At 44.8% G+C, this 20,522-nt stretch overlaps 64 non-coding genes across 64 annotated transcripts; all 64 read right to left on the bottom strand.

Moving 5' to 3' along the window:
• Window positions 1-79: 79 nt before the first annotated feature.
• TRNAT-UGU (transfer RNA threonine (anticodon UGU)) lies at window positions 80-151 on the bottom strand. Its single transcript has one exon. It is a non-coding gene; the product is annotated as a tRNA-Thr (tRNA).
• Window positions 152-647: 496 nt separating this feature from the next.
• On the bottom strand, window positions 648-719 carry TRNAT-UGU (transfer RNA threonine (anticodon UGU)). Its single transcript has one exon. It is a non-coding gene; the product is annotated as a tRNA-Thr (tRNA).
• A 118-nt stretch (window positions 720-837) lies between these two features.
• Window positions 838-908, bottom strand: TRNAT-CGU (transfer RNA threonine (anticodon CGU)). The gene has a single exon. It is a non-coding gene; the product is annotated as a tRNA-Thr (tRNA).
• A 118-nt stretch (window positions 909-1,026) lies between these two features.
• Window positions 1,027-1,098, bottom strand: TRNAT-CGU (transfer RNA threonine (anticodon CGU)). The gene has a single exon. It is a non-coding gene; the product is annotated as a tRNA-Thr (tRNA).
• Window positions 1,099-1,216: 118 nt separating this feature from the next.
• On the bottom strand, window positions 1,217-1,288 carry TRNAT-UGU (transfer RNA threonine (anticodon UGU)). The gene has a single exon. It is a non-coding gene; the product is annotated as a tRNA-Thr (tRNA).
• Window positions 1,289-1,406: 118 nt separating this feature from the next.
• Window positions 1,407-1,478, bottom strand: TRNAT-CGU (transfer RNA threonine (anticodon CGU)). The gene has a single exon. It is a non-coding gene; the product is annotated as a tRNA-Thr (tRNA).
• Window positions 1,479-1,596: 118 nt separating this feature from the next.
• On the bottom strand, window positions 1,597-1,668 carry TRNAT-UGU (transfer RNA threonine (anticodon UGU)). The gene has a single exon. It is a non-coding gene; the product is annotated as a tRNA-Thr (tRNA).
• A 307-nt stretch (window positions 1,669-1,975) lies between these two features.
• TRNAT-UGU (transfer RNA threonine (anticodon UGU)) lies at window positions 1,976-2,048 on the bottom strand. The gene has a single exon. It is a non-coding gene; the product is annotated as a tRNA-Thr (tRNA).
• Window positions 2,049-2,164: 116 nt separating this feature from the next.
• Window positions 2,165-2,236, bottom strand: TRNAT-UGU (transfer RNA threonine (anticodon UGU)). The gene has a single exon. It is a non-coding gene; the product is annotated as a tRNA-Thr (tRNA).
• A 118-nt stretch (window positions 2,237-2,354) lies between these two features.
• On the bottom strand, window positions 2,355-2,426 carry TRNAT-CGU (transfer RNA threonine (anticodon CGU)). The gene has a single exon. It is a non-coding gene; the product is annotated as a tRNA-Thr (tRNA).
• A 117-nt stretch (window positions 2,427-2,543) lies between these two features.
• TRNAT-CGU (transfer RNA threonine (anticodon CGU)) lies at window positions 2,544-2,615 on the bottom strand. Its single transcript has one exon. It is a non-coding gene; the product is annotated as a tRNA-Thr (tRNA).
• Window positions 2,616-2,733: 118 nt separating this feature from the next.
• On the bottom strand, window positions 2,734-2,805 carry TRNAT-UGU (transfer RNA threonine (anticodon UGU)). The gene has a single exon. It is a non-coding gene; the product is annotated as a tRNA-Thr (tRNA).
• A 307-nt stretch (window positions 2,806-3,112) lies between these two features.
• Window positions 3,113-3,183, bottom strand: TRNAT-CGU (transfer RNA threonine (anticodon CGU)). Its single transcript has one exon. It is a non-coding gene; the product is annotated as a tRNA-Thr (tRNA).
• Window positions 3,184-3,300: 117 nt separating this feature from the next.
• Window positions 3,301-3,372, bottom strand: TRNAT-CGU (transfer RNA threonine (anticodon CGU)). The gene has a single exon. It is a non-coding gene; the product is annotated as a tRNA-Thr (tRNA).
• A 118-nt stretch (window positions 3,373-3,490) lies between these two features.
• TRNAT-CGU (transfer RNA threonine (anticodon CGU)) lies at window positions 3,491-3,562 on the bottom strand. The gene has a single exon. It is a non-coding gene; the product is annotated as a tRNA-Thr (tRNA).
• Window positions 3,563-3,680: 118 nt separating this feature from the next.
• Window positions 3,681-3,752, bottom strand: TRNAT-CGU (transfer RNA threonine (anticodon CGU)). The gene has a single exon. It is a non-coding gene; the product is annotated as a tRNA-Thr (tRNA).
• A 118-nt stretch (window positions 3,753-3,870) lies between these two features.
• Window positions 3,871-3,942, bottom strand: TRNAT-UGU (transfer RNA threonine (anticodon UGU)). The gene has a single exon. It is a non-coding gene; the product is annotated as a tRNA-Thr (tRNA).
• A 496-nt stretch (window positions 3,943-4,438) lies between these two features.
• Window positions 4,439-4,510, bottom strand: TRNAT-UGU (transfer RNA threonine (anticodon UGU)). The gene has a single exon. It is a non-coding gene; the product is annotated as a tRNA-Thr (tRNA).
• Window positions 4,511-4,628: 118 nt separating this feature from the next.
• TRNAT-UGU (transfer RNA threonine (anticodon UGU)) lies at window positions 4,629-4,701 on the bottom strand. Its single transcript has one exon. It is a non-coding gene; the product is annotated as a tRNA-Thr (tRNA).
• A 116-nt stretch (window positions 4,702-4,817) lies between these two features.
• TRNAT-UGU (transfer RNA threonine (anticodon UGU)) lies at window positions 4,818-4,889 on the bottom strand. The gene has a single exon. It is a non-coding gene; the product is annotated as a tRNA-Thr (tRNA).
• A 118-nt stretch (window positions 4,890-5,007) lies between these two features.
• Window positions 5,008-5,079, bottom strand: TRNAT-CGU (transfer RNA threonine (anticodon CGU)). The gene has a single exon. It is a non-coding gene; the product is annotated as a tRNA-Thr (tRNA).
• A 117-nt stretch (window positions 5,080-5,196) lies between these two features.
• TRNAT-CGU (transfer RNA threonine (anticodon CGU)) lies at window positions 5,197-5,268 on the bottom strand. The gene has a single exon. It is a non-coding gene; the product is annotated as a tRNA-Thr (tRNA).
• A 118-nt stretch (window positions 5,269-5,386) lies between these two features.
• On the bottom strand, window positions 5,387-5,458 carry TRNAT-UGU (transfer RNA threonine (anticodon UGU)). Its single transcript has one exon. It is a non-coding gene; the product is annotated as a tRNA-Thr (tRNA).
• Window positions 5,459-5,765: 307 nt separating this feature from the next.
• On the bottom strand, window positions 5,766-5,837 carry TRNAT-CGU (transfer RNA threonine (anticodon CGU)). The gene has a single exon. It is a non-coding gene; the product is annotated as a tRNA-Thr (tRNA).
• Window positions 5,838-5,955: 118 nt separating this feature from the next.
• On the bottom strand, window positions 5,956-6,027 carry TRNAT-CGU (transfer RNA threonine (anticodon CGU)). The gene has a single exon. It is a non-coding gene; the product is annotated as a tRNA-Thr (tRNA).
• Window positions 6,028-6,145: 118 nt separating this feature from the next.
• On the bottom strand, window positions 6,146-6,217 carry TRNAT-UGU (transfer RNA threonine (anticodon UGU)). Its single transcript has one exon. It is a non-coding gene; the product is annotated as a tRNA-Thr (tRNA).
• A 496-nt stretch (window positions 6,218-6,713) lies between these two features.
• TRNAT-UGU (transfer RNA threonine (anticodon UGU)) lies at window positions 6,714-6,785 on the bottom strand. Its single transcript has one exon. It is a non-coding gene; the product is annotated as a tRNA-Thr (tRNA).
• A 118-nt stretch (window positions 6,786-6,903) lies between these two features.
• Window positions 6,904-6,976, bottom strand: TRNAT-UGU (transfer RNA threonine (anticodon UGU)). Its single transcript has one exon. It is a non-coding gene; the product is annotated as a tRNA-Thr (tRNA).
• A 116-nt stretch (window positions 6,977-7,092) lies between these two features.
• Window positions 7,093-7,164, bottom strand: TRNAT-UGU (transfer RNA threonine (anticodon UGU)). Its single transcript has one exon. It is a non-coding gene; the product is annotated as a tRNA-Thr (tRNA).
• Window positions 7,165-7,282: 118 nt separating this feature from the next.
• TRNAT-CGU (transfer RNA threonine (anticodon CGU)) lies at window positions 7,283-7,354 on the bottom strand. Its single transcript has one exon. It is a non-coding gene; the product is annotated as a tRNA-Thr (tRNA).
• A 117-nt stretch (window positions 7,355-7,471) lies between these two features.
• On the bottom strand, window positions 7,472-7,543 carry TRNAT-CGU (transfer RNA threonine (anticodon CGU)). The gene has a single exon. It is a non-coding gene; the product is annotated as a tRNA-Thr (tRNA).
• A 118-nt stretch (window positions 7,544-7,661) lies between these two features.
• TRNAT-UGU (transfer RNA threonine (anticodon UGU)) lies at window positions 7,662-7,733 on the bottom strand. Its single transcript has one exon. It is a non-coding gene; the product is annotated as a tRNA-Thr (tRNA).
• Window positions 7,734-8,040: 307 nt separating this feature from the next.
• Window positions 8,041-8,112, bottom strand: TRNAT-CGU (transfer RNA threonine (anticodon CGU)). The gene has a single exon. It is a non-coding gene; the product is annotated as a tRNA-Thr (tRNA).
• A 118-nt stretch (window positions 8,113-8,230) lies between these two features.
• On the bottom strand, window positions 8,231-8,302 carry TRNAT-CGU (transfer RNA threonine (anticodon CGU)). The gene has a single exon. It is a non-coding gene; the product is annotated as a tRNA-Thr (tRNA).
• Window positions 8,303-8,420: 118 nt separating this feature from the next.
• On the bottom strand, window positions 8,421-8,492 carry TRNAT-UGU (transfer RNA threonine (anticodon UGU)). Its single transcript has one exon. It is a non-coding gene; the product is annotated as a tRNA-Thr (tRNA).
• A 307-nt stretch (window positions 8,493-8,799) lies between these two features.
• On the bottom strand, window positions 8,800-8,872 carry TRNAT-UGU (transfer RNA threonine (anticodon UGU)). Its single transcript has one exon. It is a non-coding gene; the product is annotated as a tRNA-Thr (tRNA).
• A 116-nt stretch (window positions 8,873-8,988) lies between these two features.
• On the bottom strand, window positions 8,989-9,060 carry TRNAT-UGU (transfer RNA threonine (anticodon UGU)). Its single transcript has one exon. It is a non-coding gene; the product is annotated as a tRNA-Thr (tRNA).
• Window positions 9,061-9,178: 118 nt separating this feature from the next.
• Window positions 9,179-9,250, bottom strand: TRNAT-CGU (transfer RNA threonine (anticodon CGU)). Its single transcript has one exon. It is a non-coding gene; the product is annotated as a tRNA-Thr (tRNA).
• A 307-nt stretch (window positions 9,251-9,557) lies between these two features.
• On the bottom strand, window positions 9,558-9,629 carry TRNAT-UGU (transfer RNA threonine (anticodon UGU)). The gene has a single exon. It is a non-coding gene; the product is annotated as a tRNA-Thr (tRNA).
• A 685-nt stretch (window positions 9,630-10,314) lies between these two features.
• Window positions 10,315-10,386, bottom strand: TRNAT-CGU (transfer RNA threonine (anticodon CGU)). The gene has a single exon. It is a non-coding gene; the product is annotated as a tRNA-Thr (tRNA).
• Window positions 10,387-11,995: 1,609 nt separating this feature from the next.
• TRNAT-UGU (transfer RNA threonine (anticodon UGU)) lies at window positions 11,996-12,067 on the bottom strand. The gene has a single exon. It is a non-coding gene; the product is annotated as a tRNA-Thr (tRNA).
• A 118-nt stretch (window positions 12,068-12,185) lies between these two features.
• TRNAT-CGU (transfer RNA threonine (anticodon CGU)) lies at window positions 12,186-12,257 on the bottom strand. The gene has a single exon. It is a non-coding gene; the product is annotated as a tRNA-Thr (tRNA).
• Window positions 12,258-12,564: 307 nt separating this feature from the next.
• TRNAT-UGU (transfer RNA threonine (anticodon UGU)) lies at window positions 12,565-12,636 on the bottom strand. Its single transcript has one exon. It is a non-coding gene; the product is annotated as a tRNA-Thr (tRNA).
• Window positions 12,637-12,754: 118 nt separating this feature from the next.
• TRNAT-CGU (transfer RNA threonine (anticodon CGU)) lies at window positions 12,755-12,826 on the bottom strand. The gene has a single exon. It is a non-coding gene; the product is annotated as a tRNA-Thr (tRNA).
• Window positions 12,827-12,944: 118 nt separating this feature from the next.
• TRNAT-CGU (transfer RNA threonine (anticodon CGU)) lies at window positions 12,945-13,016 on the bottom strand. The gene has a single exon. It is a non-coding gene; the product is annotated as a tRNA-Thr (tRNA).
• Window positions 13,017-13,133: 117 nt separating this feature from the next.
• TRNAT-CGU (transfer RNA threonine (anticodon CGU)) lies at window positions 13,134-13,205 on the bottom strand. The gene has a single exon. It is a non-coding gene; the product is annotated as a tRNA-Thr (tRNA).
• A 117-nt stretch (window positions 13,206-13,322) lies between these two features.
• On the bottom strand, window positions 13,323-13,394 carry TRNAT-UGU (transfer RNA threonine (anticodon UGU)). Its single transcript has one exon. It is a non-coding gene; the product is annotated as a tRNA-Thr (tRNA).
• Window positions 13,395-13,700: 306 nt separating this feature from the next.
• Window positions 13,701-13,772, bottom strand: TRNAT-UGU (transfer RNA threonine (anticodon UGU)). Its single transcript has one exon. It is a non-coding gene; the product is annotated as a tRNA-Thr (tRNA).
• Window positions 13,773-13,889: 117 nt separating this feature from the next.
• Window positions 13,890-13,961, bottom strand: TRNAT-UGU (transfer RNA threonine (anticodon UGU)). The gene has a single exon. It is a non-coding gene; the product is annotated as a tRNA-Thr (tRNA).
• Window positions 13,962-14,079: 118 nt separating this feature from the next.
• TRNAT-CGU (transfer RNA threonine (anticodon CGU)) lies at window positions 14,080-14,151 on the bottom strand. The gene has a single exon. It is a non-coding gene; the product is annotated as a tRNA-Thr (tRNA).
• A 307-nt stretch (window positions 14,152-14,458) lies between these two features.
• Window positions 14,459-14,530, bottom strand: TRNAT-CGU (transfer RNA threonine (anticodon CGU)). The gene has a single exon. It is a non-coding gene; the product is annotated as a tRNA-Thr (tRNA).
• A 118-nt stretch (window positions 14,531-14,648) lies between these two features.
• Window positions 14,649-14,720, bottom strand: TRNAT-UGU (transfer RNA threonine (anticodon UGU)). Its single transcript has one exon. It is a non-coding gene; the product is annotated as a tRNA-Thr (tRNA).
• Window positions 14,721-14,838: 118 nt separating this feature from the next.
• On the bottom strand, window positions 14,839-14,910 carry TRNAT-CGU (transfer RNA threonine (anticodon CGU)). Its single transcript has one exon. It is a non-coding gene; the product is annotated as a tRNA-Thr (tRNA).
• Window positions 14,911-15,028: 118 nt separating this feature from the next.
• On the bottom strand, window positions 15,029-15,100 carry TRNAT-UGU (transfer RNA threonine (anticodon UGU)). Its single transcript has one exon. It is a non-coding gene; the product is annotated as a tRNA-Thr (tRNA).
• Window positions 15,101-15,785: 685 nt separating this feature from the next.
• Window positions 15,786-15,857, bottom strand: TRNAT-CGU (transfer RNA threonine (anticodon CGU)). Its single transcript has one exon. It is a non-coding gene; the product is annotated as a tRNA-Thr (tRNA).
• A 1,608-nt stretch (window positions 15,858-17,465) lies between these two features.
• On the bottom strand, window positions 17,466-17,537 carry TRNAT-UGU (transfer RNA threonine (anticodon UGU)). Its single transcript has one exon. It is a non-coding gene; the product is annotated as a tRNA-Thr (tRNA).
• Window positions 17,538-17,655: 118 nt separating this feature from the next.
• TRNAT-CGU (transfer RNA threonine (anticodon CGU)) lies at window positions 17,656-17,727 on the bottom strand. Its single transcript has one exon. It is a non-coding gene; the product is annotated as a tRNA-Thr (tRNA).
• Window positions 17,728-18,223: 496 nt separating this feature from the next.
• Window positions 18,224-18,295, bottom strand: TRNAT-UGU (transfer RNA threonine (anticodon UGU)). The gene has a single exon. It is a non-coding gene; the product is annotated as a tRNA-Thr (tRNA).
• A 117-nt stretch (window positions 18,296-18,412) lies between these two features.
• Window positions 18,413-18,484, bottom strand: TRNAT-UGU (transfer RNA threonine (anticodon UGU)). Its single transcript has one exon. It is a non-coding gene; the product is annotated as a tRNA-Thr (tRNA).
• Window positions 18,485-18,602: 118 nt separating this feature from the next.
• On the bottom strand, window positions 18,603-18,674 carry TRNAT-CGU (transfer RNA threonine (anticodon CGU)). Its single transcript has one exon. It is a non-coding gene; the product is annotated as a tRNA-Thr (tRNA).
• A 307-nt stretch (window positions 18,675-18,981) lies between these two features.
• TRNAT-UGU (transfer RNA threonine (anticodon UGU)) lies at window positions 18,982-19,053 on the bottom strand. Its single transcript has one exon. It is a non-coding gene; the product is annotated as a tRNA-Thr (tRNA).
• Window positions 19,054-19,359: 306 nt separating this feature from the next.
• TRNAT-UGU (transfer RNA threonine (anticodon UGU)) lies at window positions 19,360-19,431 on the bottom strand. The gene has a single exon. It is a non-coding gene; the product is annotated as a tRNA-Thr (tRNA).
• A 690-nt stretch (window positions 19,432-20,121) lies between these two features.
• On the bottom strand, window positions 20,122-20,193 carry TRNAT-CGU (transfer RNA threonine (anticodon CGU)). The gene has a single exon. It is a non-coding gene; the product is annotated as a tRNA-Thr (tRNA).
• Window positions 20,194-20,310: 117 nt separating this feature from the next.
• Window positions 20,311-20,382, bottom strand: TRNAT-UGU (transfer RNA threonine (anticodon UGU)). Its single transcript has one exon. It is a non-coding gene; the product is annotated as a tRNA-Thr (tRNA).
• Window positions 20,383-20,522: the final 140 nt, after the last annotated feature.

Here is a 20,522-nt window from a genome sequence, read left to right as displayed (position 1 = left end):
CTGACGCTATACGAGGGAAAACTGTTTGCTCGTTATCCGAACGTTCATGAGTACCCATAAAAATAATAAAAATAACTATTGCCGCCAGCGAGGTTTAAACTCACGACCCCTGGTTTACAAGACCAGTGCTCTACCACTGAGCTATACCGGCCGATGAAAGTGTCCAACCAACATTTGCATCAAAGCACAGCTGTCGCCATACGAGGAAAAACTGGTTCCTCGTTATCCGAAAGTTTATGACTACCCATAAAAGTAATAAAGGAACTAATTCCGTCAGTGAGGTTAGAACTCACGACCCCTGGTTTACGAGACCAGTGCTCTACCACAGAGCTATAGCGGCCGGTGAAAGAGTCCAACCAACAGTTACATCAAAGCACAGCTGTCGCTATATGCGGGAAAACTATTTTCTCGTTATCCGAACGTTCATGAATAACCATAAAAATAATAAAAATCACTAATGACGCCAGTGAGGTTTCAACTGACGACCCCTGGTTTACAAGACCAGTGCTCTACCACTGAGCTATAGCAGCCGATGAAAGTGTCCAACCAACATTTGCATTAAAGCACAGCTGTCGCCATACGAGGGAAAACTGGTTCCTCATTATCCGAACGTTTCTGAGTACCCATAAAAATAATAAAGGAACTAATTCCGCCAGTGAGGTTTGAACTCACGACCCCTGGTTTACAAGACCAGTGCTCTACCACTGAGCTATAGCGGCCGGTGACAGCGTCCAACCAACAGTTACATCAAAGCACAGCGGAACCTATACGAGGGAAAATTGGTTCCTCGTTATCCGAACGTTCCTGAGTAACCATAAGAAATATAAAAATAACTAATGCCGCCAGTGAGGTTTGAACTCACGACCCCTGGTTTACGAGACCAGTGCTCTACCACTGAGCATAGCGGCCGGTGAAAGTGTCGAACCAAAAGTTGCATCAAAGCACAGCAGTTGGTATACGAGAAAAAACTGGTTCCTCGTTATCCGAACGTTCATGAGTAACCATAAGAATAATAAAAATAACTAATGCCGCCAGTGAGGTTTGAACTCACGACCCCTGGTTTACGAGACTAGTGCTCTACCACTGAGCTAAGGCGGCCGGTGACAGCGTCCAACCAACAGTTACATCAAAGCACAGCTGACGCTATACTAGGGAAAACTGGCTGCTCGTTATCCGAACGTTCATGAGTAACCATAAGAATAATAAAAATAACTAATGCCGCCAGTGAGGTTTGAACTCACGACCCCTGGTTTACAAGACCAGTGCTCTACCACTGAGCTATAGCAGCCGGTGAAAGCGTCCAACCAACAGTTACATCAAATCACAGCTGTTGCTATACGAGAAAAAACTGGTTTCTCGTTATCCGAACGTTCATGAATAACCATAAAAATAATAAAAATAACTAATGCCGCCAGTGAGGCTTGAACTCACCAACCCTGGTTTACGAGACCAGTGCTCTACCACTGAGCTATAGCGGCCGGTGACAGCGTCCAACAAACAGTTACATCAAAGCACAGCTGACGCTATACGAGGGAAAACTGTTTGCTCGTTATCCGAACGTTCATGAGTACCCATAAAAATAATAAAAATAACTATTGCCGCCAGTGAGGTTTAAACTCACGACCCCTGGTTTACAAGACCAGTGCTCTACCACTGAGCTATACCGGCCAATGAAAGCGTCCAACCAACATTTGCATCAAAGCACAGCTGTCGCCATACGAGGAAAAACTGGTTCCTCGTTATCCGAAAGTTTATGACTACCCATAAAAGTAATAAAGGAACTAATTCCGTCAGTGAGGTTAGTACTCACGACCCCTGGTTTACGAGACCAGTGCTCTACCACAGAGCTATAGCGGCCGGTGAAAGAGTCCAACCAACAGTTACATCAAAGCACAGCTGTCGCTATATGCGGGAAAACTGGTTTCTCGTTATCCGAACGTTCATGAATAACCATAAAAATAATAAAAATCACTAATGACGCCAGAGAGGTTTCAACTCACGACCCCTGGTTTACAAGACCAGTGCTCTACCACTGAGCTATAGCTGCCGATGAAAGTGTCCAACCAACATTTGCATTAAAGCACAGCTGTCGCCATACGAGGGAAAACTGGTTCCTCATTATCCGAACGTTTCTGAGTACCCATAAAAATAATAAAGGAACTAATTCCGCCAGTGAGGTTTGAACTCACGACCCCTGGTTTACAAGACCAGTGCTCTACCACTGAGCTATAGCGGCCGGTGACAGCGTCCAACCAACAGTTACATCAAAGCACAGCGGACGCTATACGAGGGAAAACTGGTTCCTCGTTATCCGAACGTTCCTGAGTAACCATAAGAAATATAAAAATAACTAATGCCGCCAGTGAGGTTTGAACTCACGTCCCCTGGTTTACGAGACCAGTGCTCTACCACTGAGCTATAGCGGCCGGTGACAGCGTCCAACCAACATTTGCATCAAAGCACAGCTGTCGCTATACGAAAAAAAACTGGTTGCTCGTTATCCGAAAGTTTATGACTACCCATAAAATTATAAAAATAACAAATGCCGCCAGTGAGGCTTGAACTCACCAACCCTGGTTTACGAGACCAGTGCTCTACCACTGAGCTATAGCGGCCGGTGACAGCGTCCAACAAACAGTTACATCAAAGCACAGCTGACGCTATACGAGGGAAAACTGTTTGCTCGTTATCCGAACGTTCATGAGTACCCATAAAAATAATAAAAATAACTATTGCCGCCAGCGAGGTTTAAACTCACGACCCCTGGTTTACAAGACCAGTGCTCTACCACTGAGCTATACCGGCCGATGAAAGTGTCCAACCAACATTTGCATCAAAGCACAGCTGTCGCCATACGAGGAAAAACTGGTTCCTCGTTATCCAAAAGTTTATGACTACCCATAAAAGTAATAAAGGAACTAATTCCGTCAGTGAGGTTAGAACTCACGACCCCTGGTTTACGAGACCAGTGCTCTACCACAGAGCTATAGCGGCCGGTGAAAGAGTCCAACCAACAGTTACATCAAAGCACAGCTGTCGCTATATGCGGGAAAACTGGTTTCTCGTTATCCGAACGTTCATGAATAACCATAAAAATAATAAAAATAACTAATGCCGCCAGTGAGGTTTGAACTCACGACCCCTGGTTTACGAGACCAGTGCTCTACCACTGAGCATAGCGGCCGGTGAAAGTGTCGAACCAAAAGTTGCATCAAAGCACAGCAGTTGGTATACGAGAAAAAACTGGTTCCTCGTTATCCGAACGTTCATGAGTAACCATAAAAATAATAAAGGAACTAATGCCGCCAGTGAGGTTTGAACTCACGACCCCTGGTTTACGAGACTAGTGCTCTACCACTGAGCTAAGGCGGCCGGTGACAGCGTCCAACCAACAGTTACATCAAAGCACAGCTGACGCTATACTAGGGAAAACTGGTTGCTCGTTATCCGAACGTTCATGAGTAACCATAAGAATAATAAAAATAACTAATGCCGCCAGTGAGGTTTGAACTCACGACCCCTGGTTTACGAGACCAGTGCTCTACCACTGAGCTATAGCGGCCGGTGAAAGCGTCCAACCAACAGTTACATCAAATCACAGCTGTTGCTATACGAGAAAAAACTGGTTTCTCGTTATCCGAACGTTCATGAATAACCATAAAAATAATAAAAATAACTAATGCCGCCAGTGAGGCTTGAACTCACCAACCCTGGTTTACGAGACCAGTGCTCTACCACTGAGCTATAGCGGCCGGTGACAGCGTCCAACAAACAGTTACATCAAAGCACAGCTGACGCTATACGAGGGAAAACTGTTTGCTCGTTATCCGAACGTTCATGAGTACCCATAAAAATAATAAAAATAACTATTGCCGCCAGTGAGGTTTAAACTCACGACCCCTGGTTTACAAGACCAGTGCTCTACCACTGAGCTATACCGGCCGATGAAAGTGTCCAACCAACATTTGCATCAAAGCACAGCTGTCGCCATACGAGGAAAAACTGGTTCCTCGTTATCCGAAAGTTTATGACTACCCATAAAAGTAATAAAGGAACTAATTCCGTCAGTGAGGTTAGAACTCACGACCCCTGGTTTACGAGACCAGTGCTCTACCACAGAGCTATAGCGGCCGGTGAAAGAGTCCAACCAACAGTTACATCAAAGCACAGCTGTCGCTATATGCGGGAAAACTGGTTTCTCGTTATCCGAACGTTCATGAATAACCATAAAAATAATAAAAATCACTAACGACGCCAGTGAGGTTTCAACTCACGACCCCAGGTTTACAAGACCAGTGCTCTACTACTGAGCTATAGCAGCCGATGAAAGTGTCCAACCAACATTTGCATTAAAGCACAGCTGTCGCCATACGAGGGAAAACTGGTTCCTCATTATCCGAACGTTTCTGAGTACCCATAAAAATAATAAAGGAACTAATTCCGCCAGTGAGGTTTGAACTCACGACCCCTGGTTTACAAGACCAGTGCTCTACCACTGAGCTATAGCGGCCGGTGAAAGAGTCCAACCAACAGTTACATCAAAGCACAGCTGTCGCTATATGCGGGAAAACTGGTTTCTCGTTATCCGAACGTTCATGAATAACCATAAAAATAATAAAAATCACTAATGACGCCAGAGAGGTTTCAACTCACGACCCCTGGTTTACAAGACCAGTGCTCTACCACTGAGCTATAGCTGCCGATGAAAGTGTCCAACCAACATTTGCATTAAAGCACAGCTGTCGCCATACGAGGGAAAACTGGTTCCTCATTATCCGAACGTTTCTGAGTACCCATAAAAATAATAAAGGAACTAATTCCGCCGGTGAGGTTTGAACTCACGACCCCTGGTTTACAAGACCAGTGCTCTACCACTGAGCTATAGCGGCCGGTGACAGCGTCCAACCAACAGTTACATCAAAGCACAGCGGACGCTATACGAGGGAAAACTGGTTCCTCGTTATCCGAACGTTCCTGAGTAACCATAAGAAATATAAAAATAACTAATGCCGCCAGTGAGGTTTGAACTCACGTCCCCTGGTTTACGAGACCAGTGCTCTACCACTGAGCTATAGCGGCCGGTGACAGCGTCCAACCAACATTTGCATCAAAGCACAGCTGTCGCTATACGAAAAAAAACTGGTTGCTCGTTATCCGAAAGTTTATGACTACCCATAAAATTATAAAAATAACAAATGCCGCCAGTGAGGCTTGAACTCACCAACCCTGGTTTACGAGACCAGTGCTCTACCACTGAGCTATAGCGGCCGGTGACAGCGTCCAACAAACAGTTACATCAAAGCACAGCTGACGCTATACGAGGGAAAACTGTTTGCTCGTTATCCGAACGTTCATGAGTACCCATAAAAATAATAAAAATAACTATTGCCGCCAGCGAGGTTTAAACTCACGACCCCTGGTTTACAAGACCAGTGCTCTACCACTGAGCTATACCGGCCGATGAAAGTGTCCAACCAACATTTGCATCAAAGCACAGCTGTCGCCATACGAGGAAAAACTGGTTCCTCGTTATCCAAAAGTTTATGACTACCCATAAAAGTAATAAAGGAACTAATTCCGTCAGTGAGGTTAGAACTCACGACCCCTGGTTTACGAGACCAGTGCTCTACCACAGAGCAATAGCGGCCGGTGAAAGAGTCCAACCAACAGTTACATCAAAGCACAGCTGTCGCTATATGCGGGAAAACTGGTTTCTCGTTATCCGAACGTTCATGAATAACCATAAAAATAATAAAAATAACTAATGCCGCCAGTGAGGTTTGAACTCACGACCCCTGGTTTACGAGACCAGTGCTCTACCACTGAGCTATAGCGGCCGGTGAAAGCGTCCAACCAACAGTTACATCAAATCACAGCTGTTGCTATACGAGAAAAAACTGGTTTCTCGTTATCCGAACGTTCATGAATAACCATAAAAATAATAAAAATAACTAATGCCGCCAGTGAGGCTTGAACTCACCAACCCTGGTTTACGAGACCAGTGCTCTACCACTGAGCTATAGCGGCCGGTGACAGCGTCCAACAAACAGTTACATCAAAGCACAGCTGACGCTATACGAGGGAAAACTGTTTGCTCGTTATCCGAACGTTCATGAGTACCCATAAAAATAATAAAAATAACTATTGCCGCCAGTGAGGTTTAAACTCACGACCCCTGGTTTACAAGACCAGTGCTCTACCACTGAGCTATACCGGCCGATGAAAGTGTCCAACCAACATTTGCATCAAAGCACAGCTGTCGCCATACGAGGAAAAACTGGTTCCTCGTTATCCGAAAGTTTATGACTACCCATAAAAGTAATAAAGGAACTAATTCCGTCAGTGAGGTTAGAACTCACGACCCCTGGTTTACGAGACCAGTGCTCTACCACAGAGCTATAGCGGCCGGTGAAAGAGTCCAACCAACAGTTACATCAAAGCACAGCTGTCGCTATATGCGGGAAAACTGGTTTCTCGTTATCCGAACGTTCATGAATAACCATAAAAATAATAAAAATCACTAACGACGCCAGTGAGGTTTCAACTCACGACCCCAGGTTTACAAGACCAGTGCTCTACTACTGAGCTATAGCAGCCGATGAAAGTGTCCAACCAACATTTGCATTAAAGCACAGCTGTCGCCATACGAGGGAAAACTGGTTCCTCATTATCCGAACGTTTCTGAGTACCCATAAAAATAATAAAGGAACTAATTCCGCCAGTGAGGTTTGAACTCACGACCCCTGGTTTACAAGACCAGTGCTCTACCACTGAGCTATAGCGGCCGGTGAAAGAGTCCAACCAACAGTTACATCAAAGCACAGCTGTCGCTATATGCGGGAAAACTGGTTTCTCGTTATCCGAACGTTCATGAATAACCATAAAAATAATAAAAATCACTAATGACGCCAGAGAGGTTTCAACTCACGACCCCTGGTTTACAAGACCAGTGCTCTACCACTGAGCTATAGCTGCCGATGAAAGTGTCCAACCAACATTTGCATTAAAGCACAGCTGTCGCCATACGAGGGAAAACTGGTTCCTCATTATCCGAACGTTTCTGAGTACCCATAAAAATAATAAAGGAACTAATTCCGCCGGTGAGGTTTGAACTCACGACCCCTGGTTTACAAGACCAGTGCTCTACCACTGAGCTATAGCGGCCGGTGACAGCGTCCAACCAACAGTTACATCAAAGCACAGCGGACGCTATACGAGGGAAAACTGGTTCCTCGTTATCCGAACGTTCCTGAGTAACCATAAGAAATATAAAAATAACTAATGCCGCCAGTGAGGTTTGAACTCACGTCCCCTGGTTTACGAGACCAGTGCTCTACCACTGAGCTATAGCGGCCGGTGACAGCGTCCAACCAACATTTGCATCAAAGCACAGCTGTCGCTATACGAAAAAAAACTGGTTGCTCGTTATCCGAAAGTTTATGACTACCCATAAAATTATAAAAATAACAAATGCCGCCAGTGAGGCTTGAACTCACCAACCCTGGTTTACGAGACCAGTGCTCTACCACTGAGCTATAGCGGCCGGTGACAGCGTCCAACAAACAGTTACATCAAAGCACAGCTGACGCTATACGAGGGAAAACTGTTTGCTCGTTATCCGAACGTTCATGAGTACCCATAAAAATAATAAAAATAACTATTGCCGCCAGCGAGGTTTAAACTCACGACCCCTGGTTTACAAGACCAGTGCTCTACCACTGAGCTATACCGGCCGATGAAAGTGTCCAACCAACATTTGCATCAAAGCACAGCTGTCGCCATACGAGGAAAAACTGGTTCCTCGTTATCCAAAAGTTTATGACTACCCATAAAAGTAATAAAGGAACTAATTCCGTCAGTGAGGTTAGAACTCACGACCCCTGGTTTACGAGACCAGTGCTCTACCACAGAGCAATAGCGGCCGGTGAAAGAGTCCAACCAACAGTTACATCAAAGCACAGCTGTCGCTATATGCGGGAAAACTGGTTTCTCGTTATCCGAACGTTCATGAATAACCATAAAAATAATAAAAATAACTAATGCCGCCAGTGAGGTTTGAACTCACGACCCCTGGTTTACGAGACCAGTGCTCTACCACTGAGCTATAGCGGCCGGTGAAAGCGTCCAACCAACAGTTACATCAAATCACAGCTGTTGCTATACGAGAAAAAACTGGTTTCTCGTTATCCGAACGTTCATGAATAACCATAAAAATAATAAAAATAACTAATGCCGCCAGTGAGGCTTGAACTCACCAACCCTGGTTTACGAGACCAGTGCTCTACCACTGAGCTATAGCGGCCGGTGACAGCGTCCAACAAACAGTTACATCAAAGCACAGCTGACGCTATACGAGGGAAAACTGTTTGCTCGTTATCCGAACGTTCATGAGTACCCATAAAAATAATAAAAATAACTATTGCCGCCAGTGAGGTTTAAACTCACGACCCCTGGTTTACAAGACCAGTGCTCTACCACTGAGCTATACCGGCCGATGAAAGTGTCCAACCAACATTTGCATCAAAGCACAGCTGTCGCCATACGAGGAAAAACTGGTTCCTCGTTATCCGAAAGTTTATGACTACCCATAAAAGTAATAAAGGAACTAATTCCGTCAGTGAGGTTAGAACTCACGACCCCTGGTTTACGAGACCAGTGCTCTACCACAGAGCTATAGCGGCCGGTGAAAGAGTCCAACCAACAGTTACATCAAAGCACAGCTGTCGCTATATGCGGGAAAACTGGTTTCTCGTTATCCGAACGTTCATGAATAACCATAAAAATAATAAAAATCACTAACGACGCCAGTGAGGTTTCAACTCACGACCCCTGGTTTACAAGACCAGTGCTCTACTACTGAGCTATAGCAGCCGATGAAAGTGTCCAACCAACATTTGCATTAAAGCACAGCTGTCGCCATACGAGGGAAAACTGGTTCCTCATTATCCGAACGTTTCTGAGTACCCATAAAAATAATAAAGGAACTAATTCCGCCAGTGAGGTTTGAACTCACGACCCCTGGTTTACAAGACCAGTGCTCTACCACTGAGCTATAGCGGCCGGTGACAGCGTCCAACCAACAGTTACATCAAAGCACAGCGGACGCTATACGAGGGAAAACTGGTTCCTCGTTATCCGAACGTTCCTGAGTAACCATAAGAAATATAAAAATAACTAATGCCGCCAGTGAGGTTTGAACTCACGTCCCCTGGTTTACGAGACCAGTGCTCTACCACTGAGCTATAGCGGCCGGTGACAGCGTCCAACCAACATTTGCATCAAAGCACAGCTGTCGCTATACGAAAAAAAACTGGTTCCTCGTTATCCGAAAGTTTATGACTACCCATAAAATTATAAAAATAACAAATGCCGCCAGTGAGGCTTGAACTCACCAACACTGCTTTACGAGACCAGTGCTCTACCACTGAGCTATAGCGGCCGGTGACAGCGTCCAACAAACAGTTACATCAAAGCACAGCTGACGCTATACGAGGGAAAACTGTTTGCTCGTTATCCGAACGTTCATGAGTACCCATAAAAATAATAAAAATAACTATTGCCGCCAGCGAGGTTTAAACTCACGACCCCTGGTTTACAAGACCAGTGCTCTACCACTGAGCTATACCGGCCGATGAAAGTGTCCAACCAACATTTGCATCAAAGCACAGCTGTCGCCATACGAGGAAAAACTGGTTCCTCGTTATCCAAAAGTTTATGACTACCCATAAAAGTAATAAAGGAACTAATTCCGTCAGTGAGGTTAGAACTCACGACCCCTGGTTTACGAGACCAGTGCTCTACCACAGAGCTATAGCGGCCGGTGAAAGAGTCCAACCAACAGTTACATCAAAGCACAGCTGTCGCTATATGCGGGAAAACTGGTTTCTCGTTATCCGAACGTTCATGAATAACCATAAAAATAATAAAAATAACTAATGCCGCCAGTGAGGCTTGAACTCACCAACCCTGGTTACGAGACCAGTGCTCTACCACTGAGCTATAGCAGCCGATGAAAGTGTTCAACCAACATTTGCTTTAAAGCACAGCTGTCGCCATACGAGGGAAAACTGGTTCCTCATTATCCGAACGTTTCTGAGTATCCATTAAAAGAATGAAAATAACAAATGCCGCCAGTGAGGTTCTAACTCATGACCCCTGGTTTACGAGACCAGTGCTGTACTACTGAGCTATAGCGGCCGATGAAAGTGTCCAATTAACAGTCGCATCAAAGCACAACAGTTGGTATACGTGAAAAACTTGTTCCTCAATATCCGAACGATCCTGAGTACTCATAAGAATAATGAAAATAACAAATGCCGCCAGTGAGGCTTGAACTCACCAAGCCTGGTTTACGAGACCAGTGCTCTACCACTGAGCTATAGCGGCCGGTGACAGCGTCCAACCAACAGTAACATCAAAGCACAGCTGACGCTATACGAGGGAAAACTGATTCCTCGTTATTCGAACGTTCATAAGTAATCATAAAAATAATAAAAATAACTAATCCCGCCAGTGAGGTTTGAACTCACGACCCCTGGTTTACGAGACCAGCGCTCTACCACTGAGGCTGGTGAAAGCGTCCAACCAACAGTTGCATCAAAGCACAGCTGTTGCTATACGAGAGAAAACTGGTTCCTCGTTATCCGAACGTGTATGAGTACCCATAAAAATAATAAAGGAACTAATACCGCCAGTGAGGTTTGAACTCACGACCCCTTGTTTACGAGACCAGTGCTCTACCACTGAGCTATTGCTTTTTTTTTTCTTTATTGCCTGTTTTCGGCTCACGTAAACAATACACATATTAACTGATACACAACACAATCCAAAACATTGTAAAAACCGTGGCTCAAAGATGTGGCCACGCATCTGTTAAAATGTTTTTATCGTCGATAGTAATTCGACGCGCGGCAACCATTCTGGGGGGAATTCCTCCAACTTTTGTTCATCCACAAAATTTCTTATATACTCTTTGAAGTACTGGGTGGGTGCTCGTGCATCTACATCAAAGTGCATGGCTGCCATCCTGGATTTCCAAATGCTATGAAGAGCCATAAGCATTATCATATCATATGGGGTGCCATCGTCACTTTGTATTTGCAAATAGCGGATGCCATATGCATCAATGGGGAAGTCTTTTTTGATCGTGCGCTGGAGCACGTCCCAAAGAAAGATAGCATCCCAGCAGTCAATGAATACATGCTCAATTGTCTCCTCCTTTCTGCATATTATGCAATGCGTGCCCCAAGGAACGTGAAACCCCTTTGCAGCCATCCAGGTTTTGACGGTCAGCGTACCGGTATGTAATTTAAAAAAGAAATTCTTAGCACCTGACGATATTTTCATCGCCTTGACGCGCTTTAGTACAGTGTGGCCATGGCATACATTGTAAAGGGACCGATACAAAGGCACTGGTAAAAACACATCACATAGGTCCTTGTACAACTTTCTTCGTCGGACTTGACTCAAGTATTCAAGTGAAAACCGCACTGACAAAAACCTACAAGAAAGTACAACTTCGCGGAGAAAGCCGTAAACACCACCAGGTACGCTGCAGGTTGATACAACCATGTTAGGCAAGTGTTGCCCCAGGCGAAGTTGACAGACAGTGCGAAGGAATGGGTTGTCGACGTCTCTAAAGAAACAAAATCGATTGACTACCTGTCTTAAAAACAAATGCGACAAGCCGAGTCCTCCATTTCGCACTCGAAGAAATAAATTGGTCCGACTCGATCTTTCCCAAGACGATTCCCACACAAAGACAGCGAACACACGGTGAAATTTTTGGATGTTTACCCTTGAACAATGTAAGACTTGTAAGATATACCAAATTTTACTCACTAAGAATATGTTGCAAACCACTGAGCTATTGCGGCCGATGAAAGCGTCCAACCAACAGTTGCATCAAAGCACAGCCGTCGGTATACGAGAGAAAACCTTTTTCCTCAATATCCGAACGATCATGAATGCCCATGAAAATAATGAAAACAACAAATGCCGCCAGTGAGGTTTGAACTCACGGCCCCTGGTTTACAAGACCAGTGCTCTACCACTGAGCTATAGCGGCCTGTGAAAGCGTCCAGCCAACAGTTGCATCAAAGCACAGCTGTTGCTATACGACGGAAAACTGGTTCCTCGTTATCCGAAAGTTTATCAATACCAACAAAATTAATAAAAATAAGTAATGCCGCCAGTGAGGTTTGAACTCACGACCCCTGGTTTACGAGACCAGTGCTCTACCACTGAGCTATAGCGGCCGGTGACAGCGTCCAATCAACAGTTACATGAAAGCACAGCTGACGCTATACGAGGGAAAACTAGTTCCTCGTTATCCGAAAGTTCATGAGTAACCATAAAAATAATAAAAGAACTAATTCCGCCAGTCAGGTTTGAACTCACGACCCCTGGTTTACGAGACCAGTGCTCTATCACTGAGCTATTGCGGCCGATAAAAGCGTCCAACCAACAGTTGCATCAACGCACAGCAGTCGGTATACGAGAGAAAAATTGTTCCTCAATATCCGAACGATCATGAGTACCCATAAAAATAATGAAAATAACAAATGCCGGAAGTGAGGTTTGAACTCACGACCCCTGGTTTACAAGACCAGTGCTCTACCACTGAGCTATAGCGGCCTGTGAAACCGTCCAGCCAACAGTTGCATCAAAGCACAGCTGTTGCTATACGAGGGAAAACTGGTTCCTCGTTATCCGAAAGTTTATGAGTATCCATAAAAATAATGAAAATAACAAATGCCGCCAGTGAGGTTCTAACTCACGACCCCTGGTTTACGAGACCAGTGCTGTACCACTGAGCTATAGCGGCCGGTGAAAGCGTCCAACCAACAGTTACATCAGAGCACAGCTGTCGCTATACGAGGGAAAACTGGTTCCTCGTTATCCGAACGTTCATGAGTATCCATAAAAATAATAAAAATAACTAATGCCGCCAGTGAGGCTTGAACTCACCAACCCTGGTTTACGAGACCAGTGCTCTACCACTGAGCTATAGCGGCCGGTGACAGCGTCCAACCAACAGTTACATCAAATCACAGCTGTTGCTATACGAGGGAAAACTAGTTTCTTGTATCCGAACGTTCATGAATACCAACAAAAATAATAAAAATAAGTAATTCCGCCGGTGAGGTTTGAACTCACGACCCCTGGTTTACGAGACCAGTGCTCTACCACTGAGCTATAGCGGCCGGTGACAGCCTCGAACCAACAGTTACATGAAAGCACAGCTGACGCTATGCGAGGAAAAACTAGTTCTTGTTATCCGAACGTTCATGAGTTACCATAAAAATAATGAAAGTAACGAATGCCGCCAGTGAGGTTTGAACTCACGACCCCTGGTTTACAAGACGAGTGCTCTACCACTGAGCTATAGCGGCCGATGAAGTGCCCAACCAACATTTGCATCAAAGCACAGCTGTCGCTATACGAGGGAAAACTGGTTCCTCGTTATCCGAAAGTTTATGACTACCCATAAAATAATAAAAATAACAAATGCCACCAATGAGGTTTGAACTCACGACCCCTGGTTTACGAGACCAGTGCTGTACTACTGAGCTATAGCGGCCGATGAAAGTGTCCAACCAACAGTTGCATCAAAGCACAGCAGTTGGTATACGAGAAAAAACTGGTTCCTCGTTATCCGAACGTTCATGAGTAACCATAAGAATAATAAAAATAATTAATGCCGCCAGTGAGGTTTGAACTCACGACCCCTGGTTTACAAGACCAGTGCTCTACCCTTCAGCTATAGCGGCCGATGAAAGTGTCCAACCAACATTTGCATCAAAGCACTGCTGTCACCATACGAGAAAAAACTGGTTCCTCGTTATCCGAACGTTTATGAGTACCCATAAAAATAATAAAGGAACTAATTCCGCCCGTGAGGTTTGAACTCACGACCCCTGGTTTACAAGACCAGTGCTCTACCACTGAGCTATAGCGGCCGGTGACAGCGTCCAACCAACAGTTACATCAAAGCACAGCGGACGCTATACGAGGGAAAACTGGTCCCTCGTTATCCGAACGTTCCTGAGTAACCATAAGAAATATAAAAATAACTAATGCCGCCAGTGAGGTTTGAACTCACGACCCCTGGTTTACGAGACCAGTGCTCTACCACTGAGCTATAGCGGCCGCTGACAGCGTCCAACCAACATTTGCATCAAAGCACAGCTGTCGCTATACGAGGGAAAACTGGTTCCTCGTTATCCGAAAGTTTATGACTACCCATAAAATTATAAAAATAACAAATGCCACCAATGAGGTTTGAACTCACGACCCCTGGTTTACGAGACCAGTGCTGTACTACTGAGCTATAGCGGCTGATGAAAGTGTCCAACCAACAGTTGCATCAAAGCACAGCAGTTGGTATACAAGAAAAAACTGGTTCCTCGTTATCCGAACGTTCATGAGTAACCATAAGAATAATAAAAATAACTAATGCCGCCAGTGAGGTTTGAACTCACGACCCCTGGTTTACGAGACTAGTGCTCTACCACTGAGCTAAGGCGGCCGGTGACAGCGTCCAACCAACAGTTACATCAAAGCACAGCTGACGCTATACTAGGGAAAACTGGTTGCTCGTTATCCGAACGTTCATGAGTAACCATAAGAATAATAAAAATAACTAATGCCGCCAGTGAGGTTTGAACTCACGACCCCTGGTTTACAAGACCAGTGCTCTACCACTGAGCTATAGCAGCCGGTGAAAGCGTCCAACCAACAGTTACATCAAATCACAGCTGTTGCTATACGAGAAAAAACTGGTTTCTCGTTATCCGAACGTTCATGAATAACCATAAAAATAATGAAAATAACTAATGCCGCCAGTGAGGCTTGAACTCACCAACCCTGGTTTACGAGACCAGTGCTCTACCACTGAGCTATAGCGGCCGGTGACAGCGTCCAACAAACAGTTACATCAAAGCACAGCTGACGCTATACGAGGGAAAACTGTTTGCTCGTTATCCGAACGTTCATGAGTACCCATAAAAATAATAAAAATAACTATTGCCGCCAGCGAGGTTTAAACTCACGACCCCTGGTTTACAAGACCAGTGCTCTACCACTGAGCTATACCGGCCGATGAAAGTGTCCAACCAACATTTGCATCAAAGCACAGCTGTCGCCATACGAGGAAAAACTGGTTCCTCGTTATCCAAAAGTTTATGACTACCCATAAAAGTAATAAAGGAACTAATTCCGTCAGTGAGGTTAGAACTCACGACCCCTGGTTTACGAGACCAGTGCTCTACCACAGAGCTATAGCGGCCGGTGAAAGAGTCCAACCAACAGTTACATCAAAGCACAGCTGTCGCTATATGCGGGAAAACTGGTTTCTCGTTATCCGAACGTTCATGAATAACCATAAAAATAATAAAAATAACTAATGCCGCCAGTGAGGATTGAACTCACCAACCCTGGTTACGAGACCAGTGCTCTACCACTGAGCTATAGCAGCCGATGAAAGTGTTCAACCAACATTTGCTTTAAAGCACAGCTGTCGCCATACGAGGGAAAACTGGTTCCTCATTATCCGAACGTTTCTGAGTATCCATTAAAAGAATGAAAATAACAAATGCCGCCAGTGAGGTTCTAACTCATGACCCCTGGTTTACGAGACCAGTGCTGTACTACTGAGCTATAGCGGCCGATGAAAGTGTCCAATTAACAGTCGCATCAAAGCACAACAGTTGGTATACGTGAAAAACTTGTTCCTCAATATCCGAACGATCCTGAGTACTCATAAGAATAATGAAAATAACAAATGCCGCCAGTGAGGCTTGAACTCACCAAGCCTGGTTTACGAGACCAGTGCTCTACCACTGAGCTATAGCGGCCGGTGACAGCGTCCAACCAACAGTAACATCAAAGCACAGCTGACGCTATACGAGGGAAAACTGATTCCTCGTTATTCGAACGTTCATAAGTAATCATAAAAATAATAAAAATAACTAATCCCGCCAGTGAGGTTTGAACTCACGACCCCTGGTTTACGAGACCAGCGCTCTACCACTGAGGCTGGTGAAAGCGTCCAACCAACAGTTGCATCAAAGCACAGCTGTTGCTATACGAGAGAAAACTGGTTCCTCGTTATCCGAACGTGTATGAGTACCCATAAAAATAATAAAGGAACTAATACCGCCAGTGAGGTTTGAACTCACGACCCCTTGTTTACGAGACCAGTGCTCTACCACTGAGCTATTGCTTTTTTTTTCTTTATTGCCTGTTTTCGGCTCACGTAAACAATACACATATTAACTGATACACAACACAATCCAAAACATTGTAAAAACCGTGGCTCAAAGATGTGGCCACGCATCTGTTAAAATGTTTTTATCGTCGATAGTAATTCGACGCGCGGCAACCATTCTGGGGGGAATTCCTCCAACTTTTGTTCATCCACAAAATTTCTTATATACTCTTTGAAGTACTGGGTGGGTGCTCGTGCATCTACATCAAAGTGCATGGCTGCCATCCTGGATTTCCAAATGCTATGAAGAGCCATAAGCATTATCATATCATATGGGGTGCCATCGTCACTTTGTATTTGCAAATAGCGGATGCCATATGCATCAATGGGGAAGTCTTTTTTGATCGTGCGCTGGAGCACGTCCCAAAGAAAGATAGCATCCCAGCAGTCAATGAATACATGCTCAATTGTCTCCTCCTTTCTGCATATTATGCAATGCGTGCCCCAAGGAACGTGAAACCCCTTTGCAGCCATCCAGGTTTTGACGGTCAGCGTACCGGTATGTAACTTAAAAAAGAAATTCTTAGCACCTGACGATATTTTCATCGCCTTGACGCGCTTTAGTACAGTGTGGCCATGGCATACATTGTAAAGGGACCGATACAAAGGCACTGGTAAAAACACATCACATAGGTCCTTGTACAACTTTCTTCGTCGGACTTGACTCAAGTATTCAAGTGAAAACCGCACTGACAAAAACCTACAAGAAAGTACAACTTCGCGGAGAAAGCCGTAAACACCACCAGGTACGCTGCAGGTTGATACAACCATGTTAGGCAAGTGTTGCCCCAGGCGAAGTTGACAGACAGTGCGAAGGAATGGGTTGTCGACGTCTCTAAAGAAACAAAATCGATTGACTACCTGTCTTAAAAACAAATGCGACAAGCCGAGTCCTCCATTTCGCACTCGAAGAAATAAATTGGTCCGACTCGATCTTTCCCAAGACGATTCCCACACAAAGACAGCGAACACACGGTGAAATTTTTGGATGTTTACCCTTGAACAATGTAAGACTTGTAAGATATACCAAATTTTACTCACTAAGAATATGTTGCAAACCACTGAGCTATTGCGGCCGATGAAAGCGTCCAACCAACAGTTGCATCAAAGCACAGCCGTCGGTATACGAGAGAAAACCTTTTTCCTCAATATCCGAACGATCATGAATGCCCATGAAAATAATGAAAACAACAAATGCCGCCAGTGAGGTTTGAACTCACGGCCCCTGGTTTACAAGACCAGTGCTCTACCACTGAGCTATAGCGGCCTGTGAAAGCGTCCAGCCAACAGTTGCATCAAAGCACAGCTGTTGCTATACGACGGAAAACTGGTTCCTCGTTATCCGAAAGTTTATCAATACCAACAAAATTAATAAAAATAAGTAATGCCGCCAGTGAGGTTTGAACTCACGACCCCTGGTTTACGAGACCAGTGCTCTACCACTGAGCTATAGCGGCCGGTGACAGCGTCCAATCAACAGTTACATGAAAGCACAGCTGACGCTATACGAGGGAAAACTAGTTCCTCGTTATCCGAAAGTTCATGAGTAACCATAAAAATAATAAAAGAACTAATTCCGCCAGTCAGGTTTGAACTCACGACCCCTGGTTTACGAGACCAGTGCTCTATCACTGAGCTATTGCGGCCAATAAAAGCGTCCAACCAACAGTTGCATCAAAGCACAGCTGTCGCTATACGAGGGAAAACTGGTTCCTCGTTATCCGAAAGTTTATGACTACCCATAAAATAATAAAAATAACAAATGCCACCAATGAGGTTTGAACTCACGACCCCTGGTTTACGAGACCAGTGCTGTACTACTGAGCTATAGCGGCCGATGAAAGTGTCCAACCAACAGTTGCATCAAAGCACAGCAGTTGGTATACGAGAAAAAACTGGTTCCTCGTTATCCGAACGTTCATGAGTAACCATAAGAATAATAAAAATAATTAATGCCGCCAGTGAGGTTTGAACTCACGACCCCTGGTTTACAAGACCAGTGCTCTACCCTTCAGCTATAGCGGCCGATGAAAGTGCCCAACCAACATTTGCATCAAAGCACTGCTGTCACCATACGAGAAAAAACTGGTTCCTCGTTATCCGAACGTTTATGAGTACCCATAAAAATAATAAAGGAACTAATTCCGCCCGTGAGGTTTGAACTCACGACCCCTGGTTTACAAGACCAGTGCTCTACCACTGAGCTATAGCGGCCGGTGACAGCGTCCAACCAACAGTTACATCAAAGCACAGCGGACGCTATACGAGGGAAAACTGGTCCCTCGTTATCCGAACGTTCCTGAGTAACCATAAGAAATATAAAAATAACTAATGCCGCCAGTGAGGTTTGAACTCACGACCCCTGGTTTACGAGACCAGTGCTCTACCACTGAGCTATAGCGGCCGCTGACAGCGTCCAACCAACATTTGCATCAAAGCACAGCTGTCGCTATACGAGGGAAAACTGGTTCCTCGTTATCCGAAAGTTTATGACTACCCATAAAATTATAAAAATAACAAATGCCACCAATGAGGTTTGAACTCACGACCCCTGGTTTACGAGACCAGTGCTGTACTACTGAGCTATAGCGGCTGATGAAAGTGTCCAACCAACAGTTGCATCAAAGCACAGCAGTTGGTATACAAGAAAAAACTGGTTCCTCGTTATCCGAACGTTCATGAGTAACCATAAGAATAATAAAAATAACTAATGCCGCCAGTGAGGTTTGAACTCACGACCCCTGGTTTACACGACCAGTGCTCTACCACTGAGCTATAGCGGCCGATGAAAGTGTCCAACCAACATTTGCATCAAAGCACTGCTGTCGCCATACGAGAGAAAACTGGTTCCTCGTTATCCGAACGTTTATGAGTAACCATAAAAATAATAAAGGAACTAATTCCGCCAGTGCGGTTTGAACTCACGACTTTGGTTTACGAGACCAGTGCTCTACCACTGAGCTATTGCGGCCGATGAAAGCGTCCAACCAACAGTTGCATCAAAGCACAGCTGTCGCTATACGCGGGAAAACTGGTTTCTCGTTATCAGTACGTTCATGAGTATCCATAAAAATAATGAAAATAACAAATGCCGCCAGTGGTGTTTGAACTCACGACCCCTGGTTTACAAGACCAGTGCTCTACCACTGATCTATAGCGGCCGGTGAAAGCGTCCAACAAACAGTTGCATCAAAGCACAGCCGTTGCTATACGAGGTAAAACTGGTTCCTCGTTATCCGAACGTTCATGAGTACTCATAAAAACAATAAAAATATATAATGCCGTCAGTGAGGAGGTTTAAACTCACGACCCCTGGTTTATGCGACCAGGGCTCTACCACTGAGTTATAGTGGCCGGTGAAAGTGTCCAACCAACAGTTGCATCAAAGCACAGCAGTTGGTATACAAGAAAAAACTTGTTCCTCGTTATCCGAACGTTCATGAATAACCATAAAAATAATAAAAATAACTAATGCCGCCAGTGAGGCTTGAACTCACAAACCCTGGTTTACGAGACCAGTGCTCTACCAATGAGATATAGCGGCCTGTGAAACCGTCCAGCGAACAGTTGCATCAAAGCACAGCTGTTGCTATACGAGGGAAAACTGGTTCCTCGTTATCCGAAAATTTATGAGTACCCATAAAAATAATAAAAGAACTAATTCCGAGAGTGAGGTTAGAACTCACGACGCCTGCTTTACGAGACCAGTGCTGTACCACTGAGCTATAGCGGCCGGTGAAAGCGTCCAACCAACAGTTACATCAGAGCACAGCTGTCGCTATACGAGGGAAAACTAGTTTCTCGTTATCCGAACGTTCATGAATACCAACAAAAATAATAAAAATAAGTAATTCCGCCAGTGAGGTTTGAACTCACGACCTCTGGTTTACGAGACCAGTGCTCTACCACTGAGCTATAGCGGCCGGTGACAGCGTCCAACCAACAGTTACATGAAAGCACAGCTGACGCTATACGAGGAAAAATTAGTTCTTGTTATCCGAACGTTCATGAGTTACCATAAAAATAATAAAAGTAACGAATGCCGCCAGTGAGGTTTGAACTCACGACCCCTGGTTTACAAGACCAGTGCTCTACCACTGAGCTATAGCGGCCGATGAAGTGTCCAACCAACATTTGCATCAAAGCACAGCTGTCGCTATACGAGGGAAAACTGGTTCCTCGTTATCCGAAAGTTTATGACTACCCATAAAATAATAAAAATAACAAATGCCACCAATGAGGTTTGAACTCA

The sequence above is a fragment of the Rhipicephalus microplus genome, chromosome 4 (assembly GCF_043290135.1).
Source record: "Rhipicephalus microplus isolate Deutch F79 chromosome 4, USDA_Rmic, whole genome shotgun sequence".
NCBI classification, from domain to species: Eukaryota; Metazoa; Arthropoda; class Arachnida; order Ixodida; family Ixodidae; genus Rhipicephalus; species Rhipicephalus microplus.
The sequence above is the reverse complement of the archived record's forward strand: the minus strand, read 5'-3'. Positions and strand labels throughout refer to the sequence as shown.